This window comes from Chiloscyllium punctatum, chromosome 36 (genome assembly GCF_047496795.1).
Source record: "Chiloscyllium punctatum isolate Juve2018m chromosome 36, sChiPun1.3, whole genome shotgun sequence".
Taxonomy (NCBI): domain Eukaryota; kingdom Metazoa; phylum Chordata; class Chondrichthyes; order Orectolobiformes; family Hemiscylliidae; genus Chiloscyllium; species Chiloscyllium punctatum.
The window spans coordinates 58271260-58296035 of record NC_092774.1 but is presented as its reverse complement, the minus strand read 5'-3'; the positions used below and the strand labels follow the sequence as shown (position 1 = coordinate 58296035).

General features: G+C 45.7%; 1 non-coding gene across 1 annotated transcript; it reads left to right on the top strand.

The window, feature by feature from the left end:
• Positions 1-14281: 14281 nt before the first annotated feature.
• On the top strand, positions 14282-14355 carry trnan-guu (transfer RNA asparagine (anticodon GUU)). Its single transcript has one exon. It is a non-coding gene; the product is annotated as a tRNA-Asn (tRNA).
• The last annotated feature ends 10421 nt before the right edge of the window (positions 14356-24776 follow it).

Below are 24776 nucleotides of genomic sequence, written 5' to 3'. Positions count from 1 at the left end.
TTGTCCACACTTTTGCCTACCCAGTAAACCCAGTGTGCCGATTACACATCCACAAACTGACACAAGCAGACACAACGTCTGTAGAAACCCTAGCCACATTACTTTACATTAAAGGCATCTGGGAAATGATGTCCGGACAACTCAACCCTCTCAGCATCATGGTCGCCCACAAACCTACCAACACACTTAAACAGCGGCTAATGAACCTGAAATACCCCACACAAACAACCAGCAAACGAATGTTATTTACAAAATACCATACAAGGAAATATATACATGAACTCTGCCGCACAGTTCTCTGTGGCAAGAAATGCTGGGATGAGATAAGCAAGATTTTTTTCAGGCAAAACGAATCGGCACTGACTGGACAGCCATTTAAAATTAACGCTGTCTGCCCAGGATGGAAGACCCGAAGGGATGTACAGTTTTCTTATTTCCTGTAGATTTACAAAGCTGAGACTGGGTTTTGGAGTTTGTTCCCTTTCCGCTCCCAGGAGCCGTAGTGGTTGGGGCGGTGAGTTGGGGAAAGTGAAATGTGCCCATGAGCAGCGTGTGGGGCTATTTCAGCTTCCCCTCCTCTGACAGCACTGTGACGGGACTCTGATGTTCTCAGAGACACTTACTGAGGCGAGACAGTGAAAGGATTCTCATTCCCGCAGATCAGGAATTCAAATCGTATGCCGGGTTCAGGACAATGAGAAAGATTAATTGGGGTGCGTGAATAAGCTGTGCGCTGCATTTCAAACAGGGAGGTGGAGTCAGATGCGTCATCCATTGCGCCCCTGGCACTGTGCGTACCTGACGCCGCCATGGGTCAGAGTTCTGACGTTAACACGGACATGCGCAGCAATGTGAACATTCACAAGAAGAACAGCCAAAGATAATCACCGTCACTGCTTCCCTTCCATAGTTCCAACTTTGTGAAGCAGTATCTTTCACTGGCAAATAAAACACATTAATCCTCAGGTGCCTGCTTAACTTCGATCACGACTTCACGCCCCTCACTGTTCTAATCTCATTTCCAAATACTTGGCTCATAGCCTCAAAAGCAGCTCTGTGGGTATCTGCTTGTTCCACCCTGACAGGCAATGGGTTGCAGATTTCCGACCCCTCCACTGATTTGAATCTTAAATACGAAAGCGGGGAACAGTCTTCCTTTGTTTTTGACGACATTTCTCAACTCGAGTCGGAAAGGTTCACACCTGCGTGGGGAAACCGCAATCGATCTCAAATCCATCGTATTAACCACTCGGCCCACGAATAAAGAGCCACACTGACAGCTTCATTTCCCAGGTCCCTCTGCCTGTGGAGCTGAGAAAGAGTGAATTATTGCTGGGTTTGTTTGAATCCAATCACGTCACAGGTTTCGAAAGGGTTAAATATCTGCACATGCCGAGTCTGGTTGTTTCATCCCGAAAGATGAAATGAACTTTCACTTAAAAGCAAAAACAGAAATTGCAGGAGCAACTAAGCAGGTGAAGCACCATCGGTGGAAAGAGAATCAGAGACAATATTTCAGAAATCTGTTTTCTCCCACAGGCACTGCCAAACCTGCCGAGTTTCTCCAGCAGTTCCTCTTTCTGTCTCAGATTCTCAGCATCCGCAGTCCTTTGCGTTAGAAAGTTAATCAATTCATCCTCATGTGCAGGAATGAGAATCCTTTCAATTTCCCAAAAAATTGGCAGAGATTTCAAGGCATTTGGAAAATAAGTGACATGAGGAAGAACATTTTCGCACAGGGAGTGGTTCGGATCCGTAAATCTCTGTCTGACCGTGAGAAGGAGGCAGATTCAAGAACACAAAAGGGAATTCGGTGGACATGATCAAAGTAACAATGCGTAGATTTACAGGGAGAAGGCAAGGGAATGATACGAATGGAGACTCTCATTTACTTGCTGTGTAGAACCAGCAGAGCTAAGGTGGGCCTCCAAATGCGCTGTCACACGTGTTGTGATACAGAGTGAACGCACAGTTCGACCAACGGAAGGTGGGTATTGAGAAAAAGTTTATATTTACACAGTCTCCCCACGTCAGCGCAACAGCAAAATAGTTTAATTATCCGCCAGTAGAGAGAGCCCTGTTCCTGGAGATGGGACAAACCGCTGTCTCAGGGATATCAGTCTACATTGCTCTGTTTGCTGCAAGTTCAGAGGGAGAACATTGGAGGGACAAAGGAGTGAATAACGATCTGTGTCGGAGGGTGAATAACTGTTAATAGAGACTGTTCCTGGCTAACAATAAGTCGTGTGTAACAGCAGACTATGTGATAACAAGGCCTCGTGTGGGTGAGGTTGGTGTCAAGGGCATGGGGGAGTTCGGGTCCAAACCATTATTGAACTCGATGTTGAAGACGGAGAGCTATAGGATCTCCAAGTGGAAAATGAGGCGTTGGTCTTCCATCTGGAGCTTAGCTTTGCTGGAACACTACAGCAAGCCTGAGACAGAGATGTTGGCCAGGGAATAGGGTGGGGTGTGGAATTGGCAGGCAACTGGAAGCTCAGGGTCTTTCTTGCGGGCAGAACGTAGATGTTCTGTGCAGCAGTCACCCAGTTTATGCTTCGTGTTCCCCATTGTTGATGAGCCCACATTGTGAGCAGCAAATGCAGTAGACTGGGTTGTTGGTCGTGCAGGTAAAGTGCTGCTTCACCTGGAAGGTATGTTTGGTCCCTTAGATAGTGAGGAGGGATTAAGTAAATGGTCTGGAGTCACACATTCGGTAGTTGCAGGGGAAAGTGCCGTTGGACTATTGGGGTGGCAATGGGGTTAGGGTTGATGGGAATGAAGGAAGAGTGGACCCAAGACATAACTCCTGCCCATTTACCTATCTGCCAAATAGAGGAATTTGTTAAGTGTGTATAAGGAAATTTTCTAATGCACAATGTGGATGCACCTACTGGAGAGGGTGCAAAACCTAAGGGCCAACAACCCCAATTCTATTAACATTAAAATAGTGATTGAAAATAATATATCAGATCTAAAAGTTGTTCTAAATTGGTGGGAGAATCAGGTATTCGGCAAGATCTTTCAAAAGCTGATTGGGGGCAGATGTTCGCAGGTTGCTGGAAAATGGGAAGCTTTCAAATATGAGATAACAAGAGTCCAGACACAGTATATTCCAGTTAGGGTAAAAGGAAAGGCTAGAAGGTGTAGGGAATGCTGGATGACTGGAGAAAATGAGATTTTGGTTAAGAAAAACAATGAAGCATATGTCAGGTATAGACAGAGATCGAATGAATCCTTAGAGTATGAAGGCAGTATGAGCATACTTAAGAGAGAAATCATGAGGGAAAAAAGCTGACATGAGATAGCTTTGGCAAATAGTGTTAAGGAGAATCCAAAAGTTTTTTATAAATACATTAAGGACAAAAGGTAAAAAGGGAGAAAATAGGGCCCCTCAAAGATCAGCAAGGCGGCTTTTGTGTGGAGCTGCAGTAAATGGAGGAGATGCATCAGTTTTTACCGTGGAGAAGGGCATGGAAGAGATAGAATGTGGGGAAATAGATGGTGACATGTTGGAAAAGGTCCACATTACAGAGGAGGAGGTCTTGAAATGCATAAAAGTATGTTGTCCTTTTCTTCCTCTCCAGTGAATCTGATTCCTGTGAGTGTGGCGTTGATGATCCGGTGTGTGTTTTCTATTTCTGTGTTTTTAATTATTACAAAGGTGTCATCCAACCATTTCCCATTCCTAGACGTGATGGTACAGAGAACACCGAACGGAGAATTCACCACAAAGGCATACAGGAAAACCATACACACAGACCAAGTCCTGAACTACGAAAGCAACCACCCCAACGCACACAAAGAAGTTGCATCAAGACCCTGTTCAAAGGGGCCACAACACACTGCAGGACCCCAGAACTGCAAAAAGAGGAAGGAGAACACCTCTACAATGTATTCGCCAAAAACGGATACCCCCACAAGTTCATCAACAGGTACCTAAGGGAAAGATAATGGAATGAGGGACATGCCACAACCCAAAGGACTAGCCACGTTACCAGACATCAAGAACATTTCTGAATTGACAGCCAGACTACTGTGACCACTCGGACTCAGAAACAGCACACAAACCAACAGCCATTCTCAGACAACATCTCACCAGGCCAAAGGACTCGATATCCAGCATGAGCAAAACCAACATAGTGTACAAATTCCCATGCAATGACTGCACAAATCACTACATATAACAAACAGGAAGACAACTAACGATCCGTATCCATGAACGCCAACTCGTCACGAAACGACACGACCAGCTATCCTTAGTAGCCACACACGCAGATGAAAAGCAACATTGTTCGACTGGGACAATACCACTATTATAGGACAAGCCAAACAGAGAACAGCCAGGGAATGCCTAGAGGCATGGCATTCATTCACAGATTCAATCAACAAACACATCGACCTGGACCCTATATACTGGCCACTGCAGCGGACAGCTGGAACTGACAACCGGAAGTGGCAGAGACAAACCACTATAAATGCCGGAGGAAACATCACAGAAGCGCTTCACAGGAGGCTCCCAAGCGCTGAGATTGTCACCTAGACAGGGGACGAAACGTCTGCAACACAAATTCCCAGCTCGGCGAACAGAACCACAACAACGAGTACCCGAGCTACAAATCTTCTCACAAACTTTGAACAAAAACTTTATTTTACACCAATATTGCATGCAACTATTGAGACAGAATGTGCACTAATATGCAGTCTGCACTGAAAATGGCAGAGCGTCTCCAAGCTCGGCTTACGGAATTCTACCACACATAAGTGGTACAAGCTTAAATAAAGTCACCTTGTTATGATCTACTCCGGTCAGAAGGCTTGATCTTTGTAAATACCCACTATGGCAGAGATAAAAATATTTTATGATGCCCATTGACTCGAGGTTTATGATTCCTTGAGAAAGTAGTCTGTCAAATAGGACGTAAATGTAGAGGATAATCGCTAAGAGCTCGGGAATTCAGCTGTTTGCCCCATGTTTGTGCCAGGAACATGAAGAGATCCGGAGTTGAGTGATCTTTGCTCAACTGGAAGTGAGATCTATGAGCACGATATTGCAAAGCAAGTGCTGCCTGATGTAATTGTTGTCTACTTGTTATCACCGATTGGGAATAACAATCCATCTTTCTGGCGAACACAATATGGATGCTCTGTGAAGCAGTCACCCAGTCTGCACTTTGTTTCAACCGGGTCCGATCCATCTCCCGCAATTCTGCCTTCCCAATCTCGTGTGCCATGAAGTCATGAAGCGGCTGGAAGTCTTAGGGACAGTTTATCAAAGAAACCTCCCTGTGGGTCAGGCAGCCCTGCATCGGGAAACATGGGATGGCCAACCACTATCAGTTTACATGTGGGACACATCTCCACATTAAACAACCTCGAGGCAAACTTCCCGTCCTTCTACTTAAATTTCGAAACTCATCAAACCGAAATTCCCCTGGTACGTTTGGAAGAATTTCTTCCGGATGTTGGCTAATTCTTTCTGTGAGCACTGTGTTTACGTTTGAACATGGTGATTTTTGAAATTGTGTGATTCTGAGCGAAATCACAGTTCGAAAAGTAGAATGTGGGAATTTAGACAAAGTTAAATTTGCACAACGTCGTTATGTCTGCGCAACAACATATTACACGGCAACAGTGAAGATCTTTTGACATCAATCTCGAACATGCATGCTACAGTCCAGATGTAAAGCTGAATACTTCTCTGGAAAAAACTGCCATGGAGCAGAACAGAGTGGCATAGCGGGAGCGTGCTGGGCCCATAACCCAGAAGTCATAGAGTCATAGAGATGTACAGCATGGAAACAGACCTTTTGGTCAAACCCGTCCATGCCGACCAGATATCCCAACTCAATCTCGTCCCACCTGCCAGCACCCGGCCCATATCCCTCCAAACCCTTCCTATTTACATACCAATCCAAATGCCTCTTAAATGTTGCAATTGTACCAGCCTCCATCACATCCTCTGGCAGCTCATTCCATACACGTACCACCCCCTGTGTGAAAAAGTTGCCTCTTAGGTCTCTTTTATGTCCTTCCCCTCTCACCCTCAACCTTTGCCCTCTAGTTCTGGACTCCCCGACCCCACGGAAAGACTGTCTATTTATCCTACCTATGCCCCTCATAATTTTGTAAACCTCCATAAGGTCACCCCTCAGCCTCCGACGCTCCAGGGAAAACAGCCCCAGCCTGTTCAGCTTCTCCCTATAGCTTAGATTCTCCAACCCTGGCAACATCCTTGTAAATCTTTTCTGAACCCTTTCAAGTTTCACAACATCTTTCCGATACGAAGGAGACCAGAATTGCATACAATATTCCAACAGTGGCTTAACCAATGCCTGTACAGCCGCAACATGACCTCCCAACTGCTGTACTCAGTACTCTGACCAATAAAGGAAAGCATATCAAACGCCTTCTTCACTATCCTATCTACCTGTGACTCCACTTTCAAGGAGCTATGAACCTGCACTCCAAGGTCTCTTTGTTCAGCAACACTCCCTAGGACCTTACCATTAAGTGTATAAATCCTGCTAAGATTTGCTTTCCCAAAATGCAGCACCTCGCATTTATCTGAATTAAACTCCACCTGCCACTCCTCAGCCCATTGACGCATCTGGTCCAGATCCTGTTGTAATCTGAGGTTACCCCCTTCGCTGTCCACTACACCTCTAATTTTGGTGTCATCTGCAAACTTACGAACTCTACCTCTTATGCTCGCATCCAAATCATTTATTTAAATGACAAAAAGTAGAGGGCCCAGCACCGATCCTTGTGGCACTCCACTGGTCACAGGCCTCCAGTCTGAAAAATAAGCTTCCACCACCACCCTCTGTCTTCTACCTTTGAAACAGTTCTGTATCCAAATGGCTAGTTCTCCCTGTATTCCATGAGATCTAACCTTGCTAATCAGTCTCCCATGGGGAACCGGATTCTGGGTAATCCAAGATGGAGAATGGGAAAAATATCTGGCTGTAAGAGCTGCTCTTTTTTTTTGAGGTATTTTAGGTGTTGGAGGTGATTTCCTCGAATTCCAGAAGCAGCAATTCCTATTTTATATGCTGTTGCATTGTTTTGGAACTTTGGGAAAAAAAAGACAAAACAACAGCTGTTTTAAAAGGGAGAAGAGCAGACAAAGGAAGCACATGGTGAGGACAGTGCAGGAGAGAGAGGGAGAGAGAACCTGCACAGTTACCGCCTTTGCTGTTTGAATTCGTGTATCGCTGGACATCGGAGTGCATCTGGGAATATTAACAAACAGTGAAATTCACAACTAATCTTGGAGTCGATGGGTCGAAGCCATCCTCGACTCTCCTCTCGATGTTTCCTTTAGCAGCTTTCCCCTACACTGGTGCTATGTTCTGTGTCTTGCCTTTGAAGATGCGAACTAAATGTCTCACACTGATATACTGGCCCAACATAGGAAGTTGAGGTGATGCACATGCGGTGCTCTCCTGTTCTCTGTTCCCATTGTTGTAGAGGATAATGCTTGTACCTGTCCGCTCGGGTGTGAGAGAACAATTCAGAAACAGAATGGTGTAATTATCCACCAATGGAGATAGCTCGGGTCCTGGGAGACGGAATGAGAAGCAGATGTTCTGGAAACTCTCGCTGCATATAATTCCTCGAGGAATCTAGAATGTATTCCACAGTGAGCAAGTCCCAGCTGCTTCGGGAGGTGAGAGGGCCCATCGTGTATGGTATGGTGGTCTAGGCGTATGATTCCCGCTTTGGTGAAAATGCTCTCACGCCTGAAAGGATCGAAAGCGAATAGGAAGAGACTAAAAGTCATTGGGAAGAGTAGGAAAAGTGATGTTAAGATTAGATTACAGCGTGGAAACAGGCCCTTCGGCCCAACAAGTCCACACCGACCCGCCGAAGCGCAACCAACCCATACCCCTACATTTACCACTTACCTAACACGACAGGCAATTTAGCATGACCAATTCACCTGACCTGCACATCTTTGGACTGTGGGAGGAAACCGGAGCGCCCGGAGGAAACCCACGCAGACACGGGGAGAACGGATATTAAGTAGAACGTTTTCGCAGAGGGAGTGGCTGGGATCAGGAAAGGCTGCCTGACAGTGACAGAGAGGCAGATTCAATGGACACAAAAGGGATTTCGGGGTGGTCATGGTCAAAGTAACAATGCAGAGATTTACAGGGAGAAGGCAAGATTACGATACGAATAAAGGTACATTGCTCATTTTCGAGCATCAGCAGAGCAAAGGTGGGCTGTGACACATTCTGTGATTCTGAGTGAACTGACAGTTGGACCAACAGAAGGTGGCAATTTATCCAAAGGTTATGCTTACACAGCCTCAACACCAGCAGCTTGAGATTTAACTTGATTTGAAGCAGCAGAAATTGCACCCCACTGAGCCTGATGGGATTTAAACGCGCAATCTTGAAAGCAGCAGGTAGACGCGCTCCCGTTGCGTCATAAGCCCACACGACGCGGGGTTGAGGGAAGTGATCGTACTGCAATGATTTTATGTTATGATTGAGAACGGAGGCCAACGGTTCATGGCTGTTCTGTCTCACTCACTCTCTCACTCTGTCTCTCGAACCAATTTGCAACTCTTTCTGAATAAAAACTGCAGATGCTGTATTTCAGAAACAAAAACAGTAATTGCTGGAAAAGCTCAGCAGGTCTGGCAGCTTCTGTGAAGAAGAATCCGGTGACCCTTCCACAGAGCTGGTGATGATTAGGAAAATGTCGGTTACTATGCAGATGAGAGGGTGGGAGGAAGGCGGCGGAGTAAATGGTAGATAGGGATAGAGACCAAAGTGAGACAAGAATGGTTGGACAGACAAAGGAGTTGATAGCGATCTGTCTGGGAGGGTGAATAGGTGTTAAAGGAAATTGTTAAGGGCTAATAATAGGTGGTGTGTACTGGCAGACTACGTGATAACAAGGCCTTGTGTGCGTGGTCGGGGGCTACGATATGGGGAAGTTCATGCTCTAAAATTATTGAATTCAATATTGAGGACGACTGTAGGGTCCCCAAGTGCAAATTTGTTCTGCTGAAACACTGCAACAAGCCTGAGACAGAGATGCTGGACAGGGAACAGGGTGATGTGCTGAAGTGGCAGGCAACTGGAAGCTCAGGGTCTTTGTGTGGGCAGAACCTAGATGTTCTGCGAAGCAGTCACCCGCTTCGTTTCTCCAATGTTGACGACACCACATTGTGAGCATCGACTGCAGTATTGGCTGTGGTAAGTGCAGGTAAAGTGTTTCTTCACGTCGAAGGTATGTTCGGGCCCTTGAATACTGAGGAGGGTGGGGGAAACGGGCAGGGGTTACAATTTCGGCCGTTGCAGGAAAAAGTGCCATGGGGCTATGGGCGGGTGATGGGAGTGAAGGAAGAGTGAACCCCGGGTGTAACGCTTGCCCATTTACCTCATCCCTCAAATAAATCCCTGGATATGGAATAACATTCGTTGAATGATTCACTACCACGTGACCCACGGCTAATTCATATTATGTTCCCGGGGCCTGCATCATTATTGTGTTACAATAGCTGCAGGCCGTCATCGTGCATGCCAAATGACATGCGGCTGGAACGCTTGGACACAGTTTATCAAAGAAACCTCCCTGAGGGTCAGGCAGCCCTGCATTGGGAAACATTGAGATGGCTAATTCTTTCTGTGGGCACTGTGTTTACGTTTGAACTTGGTGATTTTTGAAAGTGTGTAGTTCTGAGCGAAATCACAGTTCGAAAAGCAGAATGTTATAATTTAGACAACGTTAATATTTGCACAACAGCGATACATCTTCGCAACAGCATATTTCATGAGAGTAGTGAAGATCTTTTGGCACAATCTCGAACGTGCATGTCACACGCCAGATGAAAAGCTGAAAACTTTTCTGGAAAGGCTGTAGCGTAGCATAGCAGAGTGCTGCAGCGGGACCGTGTTGGGCCCAGAACCGGAGGTTGATGGATAGAAGCCATCCTCTGCTATCCGCTCAGTATCATCTTTTGCAGCTTTCCCTCCTCACCTGCCACCCCAACAAATATTTGAAGATGTGAACTAAATATCATCACAATGATACACTGGCCCAATGTCGAAAGTTGAGGTTACACACTTGTGGAGTTCAGGGTGGTGTTCTTCTTATCTCTGTCCCCTTTGTTGAGGAGGGTAATGCTTGTCCCTGGCCACTCGGGTGTTCGAGCCAAATTTAAAAACAGAATGGTGTAATTATCCGCCAGTGGAGACCCGCCCGGGTCCTGGGAGACAGAATGAGAAGCAGATGTTCTGAAAACTAGTTTTTGGATTCTGTATCACGTGACCCATGCCGAATACACATTCTTGTTCCTGGGGCCAGTATCATTATTGCGTCACAATAGCTGCAGGCCATCACTGGGCATGTCCTATGACGTCGTGTTGCGGCTGGAATTTCTGGTGACAGTTTTTTAAAGAGGGTCAGGCAGCCCCTGCATCGGGGCTTCCCTTCCTTCCACTGAAGTTCAAGGCCTATCAAACCCCGAAATTCCTCAGGAATGTCTGGAAGCACTTTTTCCCGATGTTGGCTAATGATTTCTGCAGACATTTGGTAAAATTTGAACACGGTGAGAGCCATCGGCTTCTAAACCTCGTTCCCGAATTACTCGACCAATACTTAAAGCAGTGATAGTGCTATAAAAGAACTGTATGATTACGGCTGAGAAAGACTGTATTCCGCTCAGTCAGTTCGTGTTTCTAAAGAGAGACAAAAGTGACAATGCAAGTGAAACGAACGAAATTGCAGACAGGCTGCCATACCACTCTGTTTGTATCCCCACACAGGGGTGGTTTCTGTGACATGAGTGTGTCTGCAGTGTCTGTGGTCAGACTGTTTACAATGAATGTCCCAGCCTTTATTTTGGTAAAGTCACACTGATAAAGGACAATTGCTATTTCAGTAATTGTAGTCTGAAGCTGGAATTCGCTAACACTCGGGTTTCGTGATCTTACTGTTTTTTTACATCTCAGACTCTTTGGTGCATTTAGTCAGCAAGTCCAGCTGTTCACCAAAATAGTTGTAAGTCGAAATGGAGCAAAATTATAGAATTAGGGCCAGACTTTTCAGGGTACATGGTCAGCAGCACTTCTACACAATGAGTTTGTCAGATGTTTGGAAATATCCTACATAAACGGCAGTGGGTACAGGATAATTTGTCAGCTTTAAATCCGAAACAGATTTTTTTTTGTTCAGGAAAGGTATTACGGGACATGGGCCAAAGACAGATAAATGGAGTTAGGCCTCTGATCAGTCATGATTTCTTTGAATGTTGGAACACACTTGAGGGGCTAAATGGCCTACTCATATTCCTATAATCTTAACCGTTTCCTTGTTGCGCATTTCAGGCCTGTTATTGGGGACACGATCTGCAAGAAAATATTCTCCAGTTATTTGTTCTTGAAATATCGAATACAGACACACCCAGACATCTTATACCAATATTCGGACAAACACAGTCACAGAACAGATAACTGATTGAATTCCTGCACTTGAATCTTTAGAAACGTAATGTTCTTGTTTTCCCGATAATGATTCGCTTTCCTCAGTCCCAGATGGAACGACACAGGAAAAAATAGAAAGCAGCAATGTTCTGGTCCTATAATCTCTAATCTTCTGCTGCCAGTGAAAAACAACAATGTAACGTAAGTCGGGGTCGACTGCAACCCGGGCCTAATCTCCCAATGAACCAAGCACAGGCTCAGCAAAACTGAGGGAGATTATGTCCTGATCACGAAACCTGCGAGCAGCGTTGGCAAAGACCCAAGCGACTCACCCATAAATGTCAGTCATCTACTTTCTAAACGTGCTCAACTGCTTACTTTATTTTATAGACCTTTGCAAATCTGAAAGTGAGAATTGGGGATATGTGGTAGCGAGTTTGTGTGTCAGGTTTGCCTGACAGTTTTGTTGATATTGAAGCGAATTTGCTTTCAAAAAAAGGCAAAAAAACGACAAACAACTTTACTTTCAATAAGAGAAACTGAAGAAACTGGATGTTAACGTTGAGAAAGAAGCAAAAAGGAAGTGGAATCTTAATGATTTACCTGAGGTTTGAGCAGAAAGCATTGAAGCTGTGGACTTCTGCTGATAAATGTATTTATTTTCGTAAATTTTAAGAAGTTATTTTGCCTTGATAAAATAACTGGTCACACCCTGATTATATGTTCGAATACCTCAGTAGTAGAACAAAAGATTTTTATTGTGAGGTCATGAGTTTGATATCCATATTGTGCAATGTTCCCGTGAAACTTTGCTTTTGTGCGGAACATTCGCTCTTTCTTCAACTGGCAATCTAATCATATTCAAACTGACTTTTACTCCCGTTCCTTTTCTTCCTGTCCCCGTTGCTCGGTTATGAGGGAAAGCTGAGAGTGAACGGGAGACAAGTTTGTAGTTGTGCGTTAACGGTGGCACTTGAAAATTGACAGATTCTACTCATGTCTCGAGGCCAATAAATGGCTCAATCACAGAATTAGAACGGTCAAGTGCTATGGGAATTAATACCAGTCCATATTAAAGAACACTGAAATTAGTAAGATGTGATTCATTTCGAGGAAAGAAATTAAGAAACTTCGTCACCCAGATTATCTCAGAGCAATCGTTGCTATGGTCCGTTTTATGTTACTTTCAAAGCTCATGGAACCACTGGATTGTGACCTGATCTGGTACTCAGGCTTTACTAAGTGATTTTGATGCATTTTGTTACAGAGTTGCGACATAGGCTGGGGAGCAATTCCTGCACACAGAGATGAGGAGGGTCGAATCAATGAAACAAGAGTGCGATGCTATAACGAGGACTGCTCCAAATACATTTACCAATCTACGTTCATCCTATCGATTGTATTAGCATCATCAACACTTCTCATCAAAATAACTCGAGAGACTTTCATCACAATTTTCTGTGAACAGTCATACTGAATGAACCCCAAATTTCTTGAAGTGGCTCCTTATTTTCGGCCCTGATTATTAATCTCTCTACGCATGGGAATGGATCCTTCCCAGCCGCTCTATCTCTCATAAATGTGTTTAGTTCAATTCGATCTCCCATCAGCCTCCTCTGTCCTGATCAAATCCAGGGGAACAGGAAACGTTGGGGCTATGGCGCGGACAGGACAATCCCAATACTCACCTTTCCTGTTCGAACTATTCCATGAGAAAGTTTAGACCACAACTTTGGGCGTGTAGTTGTGGCCGAACACTTAAGGTGTTGGCGTAGAGATCCTTTGGGGCTCCCCCGCCCAGGGTGGTAACCTGCTGGCTATGCTTTCTTTGCTGGCGATTTTAAATGACTTCCTGTTGGTTGCATTATCGCTCAAACTTCACAAAACCCGTCTCAATAAAGACCCGTTTTCTCATGTCTGGGAATTGATTGCCATGCAGGAAACTCGGGTTCTGAACAAACAACGTACCAGACTCACAACGTCAGCTCTGTTTCCCTTTCCACAGATGCTGCTCGACCCGTTGGCTTTCTGCAGTATTCTCTGTGTTTATTAGGCACAAGTGCTGCTTTTCATTCAAGAACTTCAATCCCTGTCCTCTGGTAACTGACTCTGGTCAGTGGCAATTGGTTCTTCTGATCATTAATCTGCCCATTCCCACCGCTTCTTCTCCCATCGTGACCAACAGCCCCAGGAAATCTCAGTTTTCCTTCTTTGCTCCAAAGCGAACATTCTCCACCTTGGGAATGTCTCCCCAAAATGGAAATTCCTCATCCCTGGACATGAGGCAAGGCGTACAATTGGAATAGATTTTGGCAAAATATTGTCAGTTAGGAAATGGAAAAATGTTCAAATGTTCATGAAGCAAAACAGAAATCCCAGTCTCCAGCTTTGTGAACCTTTAGAAACACTTTGCGAAGCGGATTTAGAGGAGAATGAAAGATGACCGGTCCGATTGAGCAGAGACAGTCCAGACACCGTCCCCTTGTTGAAGAGGCCGGGAGGTTGACTCTGATGTTCTCGGCACATGAACTGATCTGAGACATTGAAAGAATTGTCGTTCCTGCACATCAGGAATTCAAACCCTTTCTCCCCTGCGAGCCAATGAGAGAACTCGGGAACAGGCAAAACACTGAAAGGCTGGAAGGGCGCCGGCCCCGGAGTAAGAAAGCTCGTTCCTCGTGACATGGATGTGTCTGCAGACTGTCCCCGGTATCTCCACAACACATCTCCCAGGCTTGATTATGGAAAAGTAAAACTGATAGACGACAATTGTAATTCTAGGCGGCGAGGCTGAATTATAAAATCACTAAGCGATGGTGCAGCCCACCACCGCGCCTGTCTCTGTGGCGCAATTGGTCAGCGCGTTCGGCTGTTAACCGAAAGGTTGGTGGTTCGAGCCCACCCAGGGGCGGTGTGTTGGCTGCCTTTCTTTGGCTTCGAAGCTGTGCGCCTTTAATGGGGTCAGGAAAATGTTCCCCAAGCGGAATTCTTCTCCATGAAGGGGTTTCGGAATTGAATTAATGTCTCACGTTAGGGACTGCGTCTGCTGAGAAGACGAGACCAAAAGAGAAACTCGGCAGGTTTGACAGTACCTGTCGGTGAAAACACAATTTTGAAATGTTGCCTCTGATTCTCTTTCCACAGATGTTGCCTGACCTGCTGAGTTCCTCCTGCAATTTCTAACTGAAAGTTCATTTCATCTTTTGGGGTGAAACACCTAAATATCTGCAAACATGTCTCGCCAAAATGGAAATTCCTCATCCCAGGAAACGAAGCATGGCGTATATTTGGGGAGAGATTTTGGTAAAATATTATCATATAGGAAATGTAAAAATGTTCATGAAGCAAAACAGAAATCCCAGTCTCCAGCTTTGTGAACCTTTAGAAACACTTTGGGAAGCGGATTTCGAGGAGAATGAAAGATGACCGGTCCGATTGAGCAGAGACAGTCCAGACACCGTCCCCTTGTTGAAGAGGCCGGGAGGTTGACTCTGATGTTCTCGGCACATGAACTGATCTGAGACATTGAAAGAATTGTCGTTCCTGCACATCAGGAATTCAAACCCCTTCTCCCCTCCGAGCCAATGAGAGAACTCGGGAACGGGCAAAACACTGAAAGGCTGGAAGGGCGCCGGCCCCGGAGTAAGAAAGCTAGTTCCTCGTGACATGGATGTGTCTGCAGAGAGTGGGATCAGACTGTCCCCAGTGTCTCCACAGTAAATGTCCCAGGCTTTATTTGTGAAAATTAAGACTGATAGACCACAATTGTAATTCTCGGCGGGGCAGGCTGAATTTTGAAATCACTAATAGCCTCCCCGAAGGGATGGTCTTTTGTCGTTGCTTGTCTCTGTGGTGCAACTGATCGGAACATTATCCTGTTAACGGGGAAGTTGGTGGTTCGAAGCCCACGCAGGGGCGCTGTGTTCACTGCTCCTCCTTGGCTTGGGTTGTGTGCTTTTAATGGGGTCAGAGAAACAATTTCCAGAACAGCTGCTTCTCATTCGGTCTCCCTGCTTCCGTTTGTCCCGTCTCCAGGAACCGGGCCCTCTCTACTGGCAGAAAATTGGGCCCTTCTGTTTCGAAACTTTTCTCTGAGACCTGAGTGACCAGTGACGAGTATTGCCGTCCTCAACAGAGAACAGGAGAAGACCACGCAGACCTCCACATGTGTGTTATCTCAAATGCGCACATATGGCCAGTATATCAATGTGAAATATTTATGTCGAAGTGTTTTGGGAAGCAGATGAGTAGGCGAGGTGCACAACAGTGCGCCCTTATACAGGAAAGCTGCTAAAGAGGACATTGAGAGAATAGGAGAGATGGATTCCCTTCTGGGTGATGCTCCCATCACGCACCCGCAGACATATCGCCGACGCGCAAATATAAACTCTGTCTAAATTCCCACATTCTGTTTTTTCGAACTGTGATTTCGCTCAAAAGCACATAATTTCAACACTCGCAAAATTCAAACTTTAACAAATTGCTCATAGATGTACTTTGCGAACACCTGGAAAAGGTTTTTCCAAACGTACCTGGGGAATTTCGGTCTGAGGGCTCTTGAACTTTAAGTAGAAGGACTGGAAGTTTGCCTCGAGGCTGCGGAATGTGGCGATGTGTTCCCCATGTTAACTGGTAGTGGTTGGCCATCTCAGTGCTTCCCGATGCAGGGCTACCCCGACCCACAGGGAGGTTTCTTTGATATACTGTCCCAGGAGCTTCCAGCCGCACCGTGACGTCATAGGGCGAGCCCCCGGTGATGGCCTGCAGCTGCTGTGACACAATAATGATGCTGGCCCCGGAACATGAATACGAATTAGTTCGTGAGTCATGTGGTACTGAATCATTGGATGGAATGTTCTTTCAACTTCACGGATTTATATATGAGAGGAGGTAAGTGGGCAGGGCTTACACCTCGGATCCGCTCTTCCTTCACTCTCAACATCCCACACCCACCTCCCATTGTCCCAAGGCAATTTCCCCTGTAACCGCCGAATGTGTAACACCTGCCCATTTACCTGCTCCCTCCTGAATATCACAGGGCTCGAACATACCCGCCAGGTGAAGCAGCACTTTACCTGCACATTTGCCACAACCTAGTCTACTGCATTCGCTGCTCACAGTGTGGTTTCCCCAAAGTAGCATGAAGCATAAACTGGGTGACTGTTTCGCAGAACATCTCAATTCTGCCCGCAAAAAAACTGGCCTTGAGCTTCTGGTTGCTCGCCACTTTTACACGCCACCCTGTGCCCTGGCCAACATCTCTGTCTCAGACATGCAAAGCTCAGCTCCAAATGGAAGAACAACGCCTCATTTTCCACTTGAAGACCTACAGCCCCCCTGTCTTCAATATCGAGTTCCATGACTTTAGGGCCAGAAATCCGCCATGTCCTATTCTCTCCTATTCACGTAACGTCGTCTTTAGCAGCTTACCCGTCTAAGGGCGCTCTGTTCTGCATCTCGCCTTCTCATCTGCTTCCCAAAAAACTCAACATAAATATTTCTCATTGATATACTGGCCCCATGTGCACAGTTGAGGTGACATACTCGTGGAGGTCTGCGTGGTCTTCTCCTGTTCTCTGTTGAGGAGGGCAAAGCTTGTGGTCATGTTCAGATGCGCAGATTTACACGGAAAAGGGAAGAGAATGATACGAATTGAGACACACGTTTACTTACAGTGTAGAACCAGCAGAGCGAAGGTGGGCCGCATGGCCTCCGTCTACGCTGTGCCACACGTTATGATTCAGAGTTAAATCACAGTTCGACCAACAGAATGTGGGAATTAAGAAAACAGTTTATATTTACACAGCCTCCATACGTCTGCGCAACAGCATATTACACGACAGCAGTGGAGGTCTTTGACATCAGGCTCGAAGGTGCATGCCACACGCCAGACGAAAGGCTGAAGGGACCTGTGGAAAACACTCCGTGTGGGAAAGTAGAGTAGCGCAGCGGGAGGGTGCTGGGTTCATGTCCCTCGATCGAAACTATCGTCTGCTATTGCTTCCCTTTGTAACGGGACTCTGTTCTATATCTTGCCTTTACCTCTGCTTCCCAAATCTTCGAGTATCTGAGCTGAATATGTCACTAAACACTGACCCTATTTACACAATTGTGGGCAAGTGCTTGTGGAGATTGGAGTTGTTTCCCGCTGGTCTGCTCTGAACTGAATCCTAACACCTCTTCTCTGAAATGGGAATGAGCTGGTGAAGTTGAAACAATTCGAATTCGAATCCCTACAGTGTGGAAACAGGCCCTCCTGCTCAACAAGTCCTTATCAACCCTCCGAAGAGTAACCCACCCAGACCCGACATTTACTTCTGACAGATGCGCCTAACCTACCGACCTCTGGGCACTATGGGGCAGTTTAGCATGGTCAGTCCACCTAACCTGCACATCTTTCGACTGTGGAAGGAAACCAGAGCACCGCAGGAAACCCACGCAGACACGGGGAGATTGAACAAACTCTACACAAACAAGCCGCACACGGGTAGGATCGAATTCAGGTCCCGTTATGAGACAGCAGTGTTAACCACTGAGCCACAAAGCCACATTATTTGCGGTCGTATTCATTCCCTGCAATAATTCCCCACTCCGGTTCAGACGGGAATGACAGGACGATCAGCATTTCGAAAGCAGCATCACCACACAGACACAGTTCCCATGATGAGGACACATATCACCGATTGGGAATCATCTCGGAGAGATACAAGTGACAGAGAGTCACATGGAAATGATGGACTGAACGGCTTCAGGCTGCGGCGGAATGACGTCACGCGTTGATGCCGTCCCTCTCCCTGTCTCTGGGACAGAGCGGCTGAGGGAGAAACAATGGCTCATTTTCAACTTCATCTGGGACAGTTGGGGCTCAGATATTCACTGCTGCCCGTTCGCAGCAAAGAAACAGACTCCCGTGTTAGAAAGGTCTTTCTGCAGGATTGCTGTGTGAAGACGAATTCTGAACACCAAGCAAGCTGCACACAAATACACTCATGAATTTACCTGGGGGAACAGTTTCCGGTGTCCATTTCTCTCTCTCCCACCATCACAGCATCTTTCTGTTTCTTTGATTACAGACCTTTGTAATGTAGTTAAAACTTGCCAATTTCCTACGCATTAGTGTAACTGACGTCTCCCATCCCAAGTGATTGTGAGAGAGCAGAAGAGCGAAGGGGCTCTGCCCTCCCCCAGAACAGTTTGCAAGTAGAAACAAAATGGGTTAATTATCCGCCAGTGGAGAGAGTCCAGTTACTGGGAACGGGACAAATAGCAGCGTCCTGGGCGCAGGGAGACGGAATGAGAAGCAAATGTTGTGGAATCTCTTTGCTGCTTGCGATTCTTGGAGCAACTCAAACGTATTTCACATTGAGCAAGTCTCAGCTGCTTCAGGGGAGGGCGCTTGGAGCGTCCGGGGTCAGGGCAGCGCACCCCGGGTGGGGCTTGTGGCTCGTTGGTCTAGCGGTATGATTCTCGCTTCGGGCTTTCAGTTGGGTAGACTTGCGAGAGATCCCGGGTTTATATCCCGGACGAGCTCTCATTTCTTAAGTTGCCTTGTGCAGAAACGCCGGCGCAATTTTCTCAAAAAGCACATTTATTCAACGAGATCGGACTGCCTGAGGGGCCGAGCTCCCATAACAGCGAACATGGTAAAAAGAAACACTTGCTCAAAGTGAAAACAAGCATTGCACCTCGTTCGCCCGCGCAGTCCGACTCTGAATGAATCCTCCAGCTGCATTATTGCTCAATTGTGAGCGAGAAATTTCAGGAAGCGGGGAAGTGAAGTGATTGCAGACAGCGCTGAACAGGTTGACGTTAATGGTGCCGTGTATGAGGATTGTCAGCAATGCAGGTAGATTGGAAAGTTGGGACAGTTCTCCTTGGAGAACAGTAGGTTGAAAGTTGGCCTGATTGACGTTTTTCAAGTCATGAGGGTCTAGACACAGGAATAATGTAGTGCAAATGCTCCCACGCCTGAAAGGATCGACAACGATTCAGCAGAGTTTTAAAATCACGAGGAAAAGAAGTAAAAGTGACATTAGGAAGAACGTTTTCGTACAGGGAGTGATCAGGGTCAGTAGGTGACGCAAACTTCAAACAATTATGGTCCTGAACCCATAGGACAGACGGATGGGAGTGGAAGACAAGAAGAAAGAGAGACATAGAGTGAGCGAGAAAAGGGAGAAAAGTCAGAAAAACACAAGTTAAGGAAGAACATAGAGAGACTGAGGAAGGGATACAATTCCAGTGGGTCCCAGCTTTCTCTGTGGTTTCATACACTCCCTCTCATCCATGAGAGACAGGCCCTGCTCCTAGAATCTACGTCAGTCTGGCTGGTTCAGGAACGGTGTGGGGGTGATGGACGGTGGTTAATCGATCAAAACTGACACTGAGACTCTAACAGTACCCACACTCATACACACACACACACACACTCACACACACACCCACACACACACAAATCCTTTGATACTCACCTCCTGCTCCATCCACATGGCAAAGGGAAGTATGGCTGACTGGACTTGCTTTAAATACCTTCAAGTCTATGACTTAAAGACCCTTCTGTGCCGAAACCCAGCTCTTCTACCGAGAGTATACCTCCCCCAGGGATGGAGCATTACAAGTTGTGAGTTGAGAGGAAGCGGGGGTGGTGTGAGAGAAAGCAGCAGCTCAATAGTTTAGTCCAAACTATCTGTCCGTCTGCCCCTCTGCTCCTTCTCCCACCTCCTCATCTCACACACAGATTACAGACTTAAAATCCACACAGAGACAAAGCTGCAGTTTCAAACCACCAGCAGCCACAACACACTTTCATTTAGACAACAAAACACAGGCTTCTGCACCCAAAGGACTCAAATTTATTTCACAAGGAAATAAGGATTTTCACACAGCTGAACACAACAATGTCTGAGTATATCTCTGGACATGTTTGTACAAGTCAGTGATTCTGTGTCTCAGTCTGACCGTATTGCACTTCCATCTCTGTGTTAATGTCTGTTTTTCTGTGTTGATATGACTATCTCTGCAAGCAATGGGACACAGATTATGTCGGAGGGAAGTTTGAGTGTGTCTGTCTGTGTATGAATGACAAACTCTGCAGTGGCACACATTGTCCCGGAAGCGTGTGTCTGAAAGTTTCTTTATAGCTGTCTGTGAATCTGATTTTGTGCCTGTGAGTGTTGGTGTGTGCCCAGTTCTGCCTGCAATGGGACAAACTTTGATTCATCACTTTTATAATTCATTCTTTCAAAGTCAGAGTTTCTCTCTCTTTCTAAGAAGTGCAATGCCGGCTTCTGCTGGCCTAACCATGTGACATCACAAGCGCCACATTTCCCTATTCCACTGCATCTGTTTCCTGGTCCTCCTGCGGCGGGGGAGAGGGGGTGGAGATCCATCAGAATTTTACTGAGAACAGCAGCAGCAGCACACAGCTGCCTGAGTCTGGTGTGAACTCAGAAGGTGGGATGACTGAGTAAATCCTTTCCCAGAAAAGCAGCAGGTAACAGCTTCTTACCAGCGTGTATTCGTTGGGGTTTCAGAAGGTTTTTTTGAATGGACAAATCGTTTCCCACATACAGAGAAGGGAATGCCCTCTCCCCAGTGTGAACGGACTCATGTATCAGCATTTCATGTCTGTGTTTAAAGCTTTTCTCTCAATGTGAGCATTTCAAAGGTCTCTCAGTGTGAACCAGTTGGTGTGCCTAGAGGCTGATAACAGAGAATGCCTTGTTACACTCAGGGCAGATGAATAACCTCTCCCCACTGAGTGCATTCTTGTTTCTCAAGGACGGGTGATTGATTGAATCCCTTCCCACAAACAGTAGGTGAATGACTTATCTCCAGTGTGACTGCATCAATGAATTTCCAGCATGTATAGACATTTGTATCCCTTCCCATAGTTTGTACATTTCCATGATGTCTGTGGTGTAGATCATGTCTCTCCATATTGGATGATCAGCTGATTCCTCACTCAGACACAGGACAGGGTTCATAGACTGAAAGAATCCTTACTGTCCACAAGTCCACACCAACCCTCTGGGGATAAAGACATCCAGACCTATTCTCCTACCCCATTACTGAACATTTACCCTTGACAATACACCTAACCTACACATCTCTGAAAACAATGTGCAATTTTACATGGTCCATTCACCTAACCTGCCCATCTTTGAATTGGGAGAAGAAACCGGAGTACCCAGATGGAGCTGACGCAGACCCAGGGAGAATGTGCAAACTCCACAGATACAGTCGGCTGAGGCTGGGATTGAGCCACTGTGGCGATAGAATCTCTCCCTGCTGTGAACGGTGGGATGCTATTCAATCTGTGGAACTGGTGCAGGACTTGTCCATTTGTCACTGGGTACACTGATGTTTGCAAACTTTTCCCACAGACAAACATTGACAATCCAATGGATTTCAAATCCTGATGAGATGACTCACTCTAGGATCCAGATAAGATATTTGCTTGGAATTCTCGCTGATAAATGTGACTGTGATTCTCTGTAAAACAAACAAATCAGGAAAAATAGAGATTGAAAAATCGTGCTGTTTAAGATACGAAAAGGAGTTAAGAATCATAAAAACCTTATAGTGTAGAAGCAGGCCGTTTCAATACACACCCATCCTCTGAAGAACATCCCACACAGACCCACCCCATATTCCTGCATTCCCCATGGCTTACACACCCAGCCCGCACATCCCTGCACATTATGGGCAATTTCGCACGGCAAACCCACCTAACCCATATATCGTTGAATTATGGGAGGAAACAGGAGCACCGAGAGGAAACCACACAGACATATGAAGAAAGTGCAAACTCCACGCAGTCACCCGAGTCTGGAATCAAACTCATGGAGTTCTTTGAATCCAGCAATTTATGTGAAAGTAACTCAAATACTCACCGTGAAACATTACTGGACTGTCATGAAAAACTCAACTAGCTGACAAATGCCCTTCGGGGGAAGGGCGTGTTCTGGCCCTACACAAGACTCAGCCCTCAATGAGAGTAGAGATAGTGAGAGCAGTGGGATACTGACAGACAGTTTCCTCCATCTCCATCACAGGAATAACTGACAGATCCTCACTTCAAAAAGATCAAGATCAGAGTGTATGAAGAATCATCATCTATAAACTCCGCTCTCAGACACATACTGTCCTCCTGTAGATACATATATTTGTTTCTTTCGAGAGAGGGAGAGACAGAGAGAGAGAATTGCAGCTCACTGACCTTCAAGAACCAGCCGCTCCGAAGCCTCTCGTTCTCAGTGCAGGAGAGACAAACGTTCCTCTTGGTTTGAGATTGCTGTGGGGAAATTCTTCCACTCTAACCCGGTGTAAAAGAATTTCCCAGAGTTCAGTACTAACTCGAATACAAACACTTCCCAGCAGGTTGTTCCTAAACACATCCAGTCCCTCCCTCCAGCTCTGTCTCTCACTTTTCAACTCCACCAACTCAGACACCCGCACTGCGCACGCTCCATAAACAACTCATCGCTGCCTTTTGTTCACTCTGATTGGCTCGGTGTCCCGCCAATTCCAGAATGTCGTCACGAGCTGCCCCACTTTCTATTGGGCAGGACATGCGGTCAGTCACACAAGAGATGAAGCATAAAAGAGATATGTGTTCATCTCTGAGCCGGCGTGTGTTTATTGTCCATCCCTCGTTGACTGGAGGACGGTGAGGAGTCAACCACAATGGAGTCACATGTAAGTCTAACCGGAGAAAGGTGACCCCAATGGTATCTTACAATAATTAACAGTCCAGATTTTTAATGACTTAACGGAACACCCCTATCTGGCCTGGTGAGATTTGAACCCCTCTCACAGAACATTAAACAGGGTAAGCAGAACTACACCAGTTACATTGAGACAAAACCACTGTCTCCTGAGATCGGAATTTCCAGCTTTGGTCAACAAGAGGACACAATGTTTCAGGGAAACCAGAAGTATGTATTCAGAATTTCCATCATGAACTGACAGGAATAACTTCTGTAAAACTTCCTCACAGGATTTTGGGGTGAAGATTTACATATGAAAAGAAGAATCATAATCCATAAATCTGTGTGTGCGTAAGAATAATACTTTTTGTTACGTCATGGATATCAAACCCTGTTAATTAAACTGACCGCCCAGAAAAACTCATCTTGCCTCATAATCTGTTAAAATGTGAGTGACACAATTCCTAAATTCCACTATTTAAAGAAAATATTTTTCTAACTCTAATAGTGAACGCTAATCAAAACCTATTCACAAATCCAACACCCCTTTCTTTAACTACTTACTATCTGACCCCAACTCGACACGACTTAATATGCTATTCTAATAACATATTTATTAAACGTTACATTAACTTAATCTCAAGGCCACACAGTCTCCTCTTCATTGATGTTTTCACCTTTCTAGCTGCTGATCTTCCTGGGTGCTCTTCTTTTTACTTTATGTTTCACGTGAACAGGTACCTTTGATGGAGAGTGTTTCAATTTCTCTGAGAGCAAGGTATTAGATCAGCAGTTGCTCTCCCACTAACTTTCAAAATGACGGGTTTATATTCACCCATAGGACACATTAAATTCTTATTTGATTGATTTCCAGGGACCAAAACAATAAAATTCAAATCTCAGTGTCTTCTGGTATCCTGGGCATAGCTTAAATTAATTAAATTTGAATTGTTGTCAAAACATCAAACCGAACACAGGTATCCATTTAACAGCCAATTGCGACATTTGAAACAGCCCGACCTTTTCCTAACAGCTGTGGCTGTACTTTAAGTTGAGAAAAGCACTCTCTATCTTAAACTGACAATACATGCTTTCGACTTCATAACATTGCATTGATTACTTGTCCGGGACGAACACGAAGACTCCAACACCATGATGCAACCATGTAAATATGGAGACTACGGGAAGAGATTGTAGTTCTCCTGTCTAGCTGGAAATTGATTGATACAGTCACACTGGAAATAAGCTTTTGCCTGCTCTACATGTGGAAAGGGATTCACGGTGTATTCCAGCTTCCAGAAAAATTTGCTTATCACACTGAGGAGATACCGTTTAGCTGAACCTACTGTGGAAAGTATTTCACACAATCAGTCAACCTCACTGCACACCAACGAGTTCACACTGGGGACAGGCTGTTTCTGTGCCCTGTATGTGGGAAGGAATTTGCCGGACATCAAACTTGTTGCGACATCAGCGAGTTGACACTGGAGATAAATTATTTACTTGCTCAGAGTTTGCAAAGGGATTCGGATAGTCCCACAACCTGCTGATACATCAACACATTCATTCTGGTGACAGTGTGTAAAAGAATTCACTTCTGCCGACACATCAATGAGTTCAC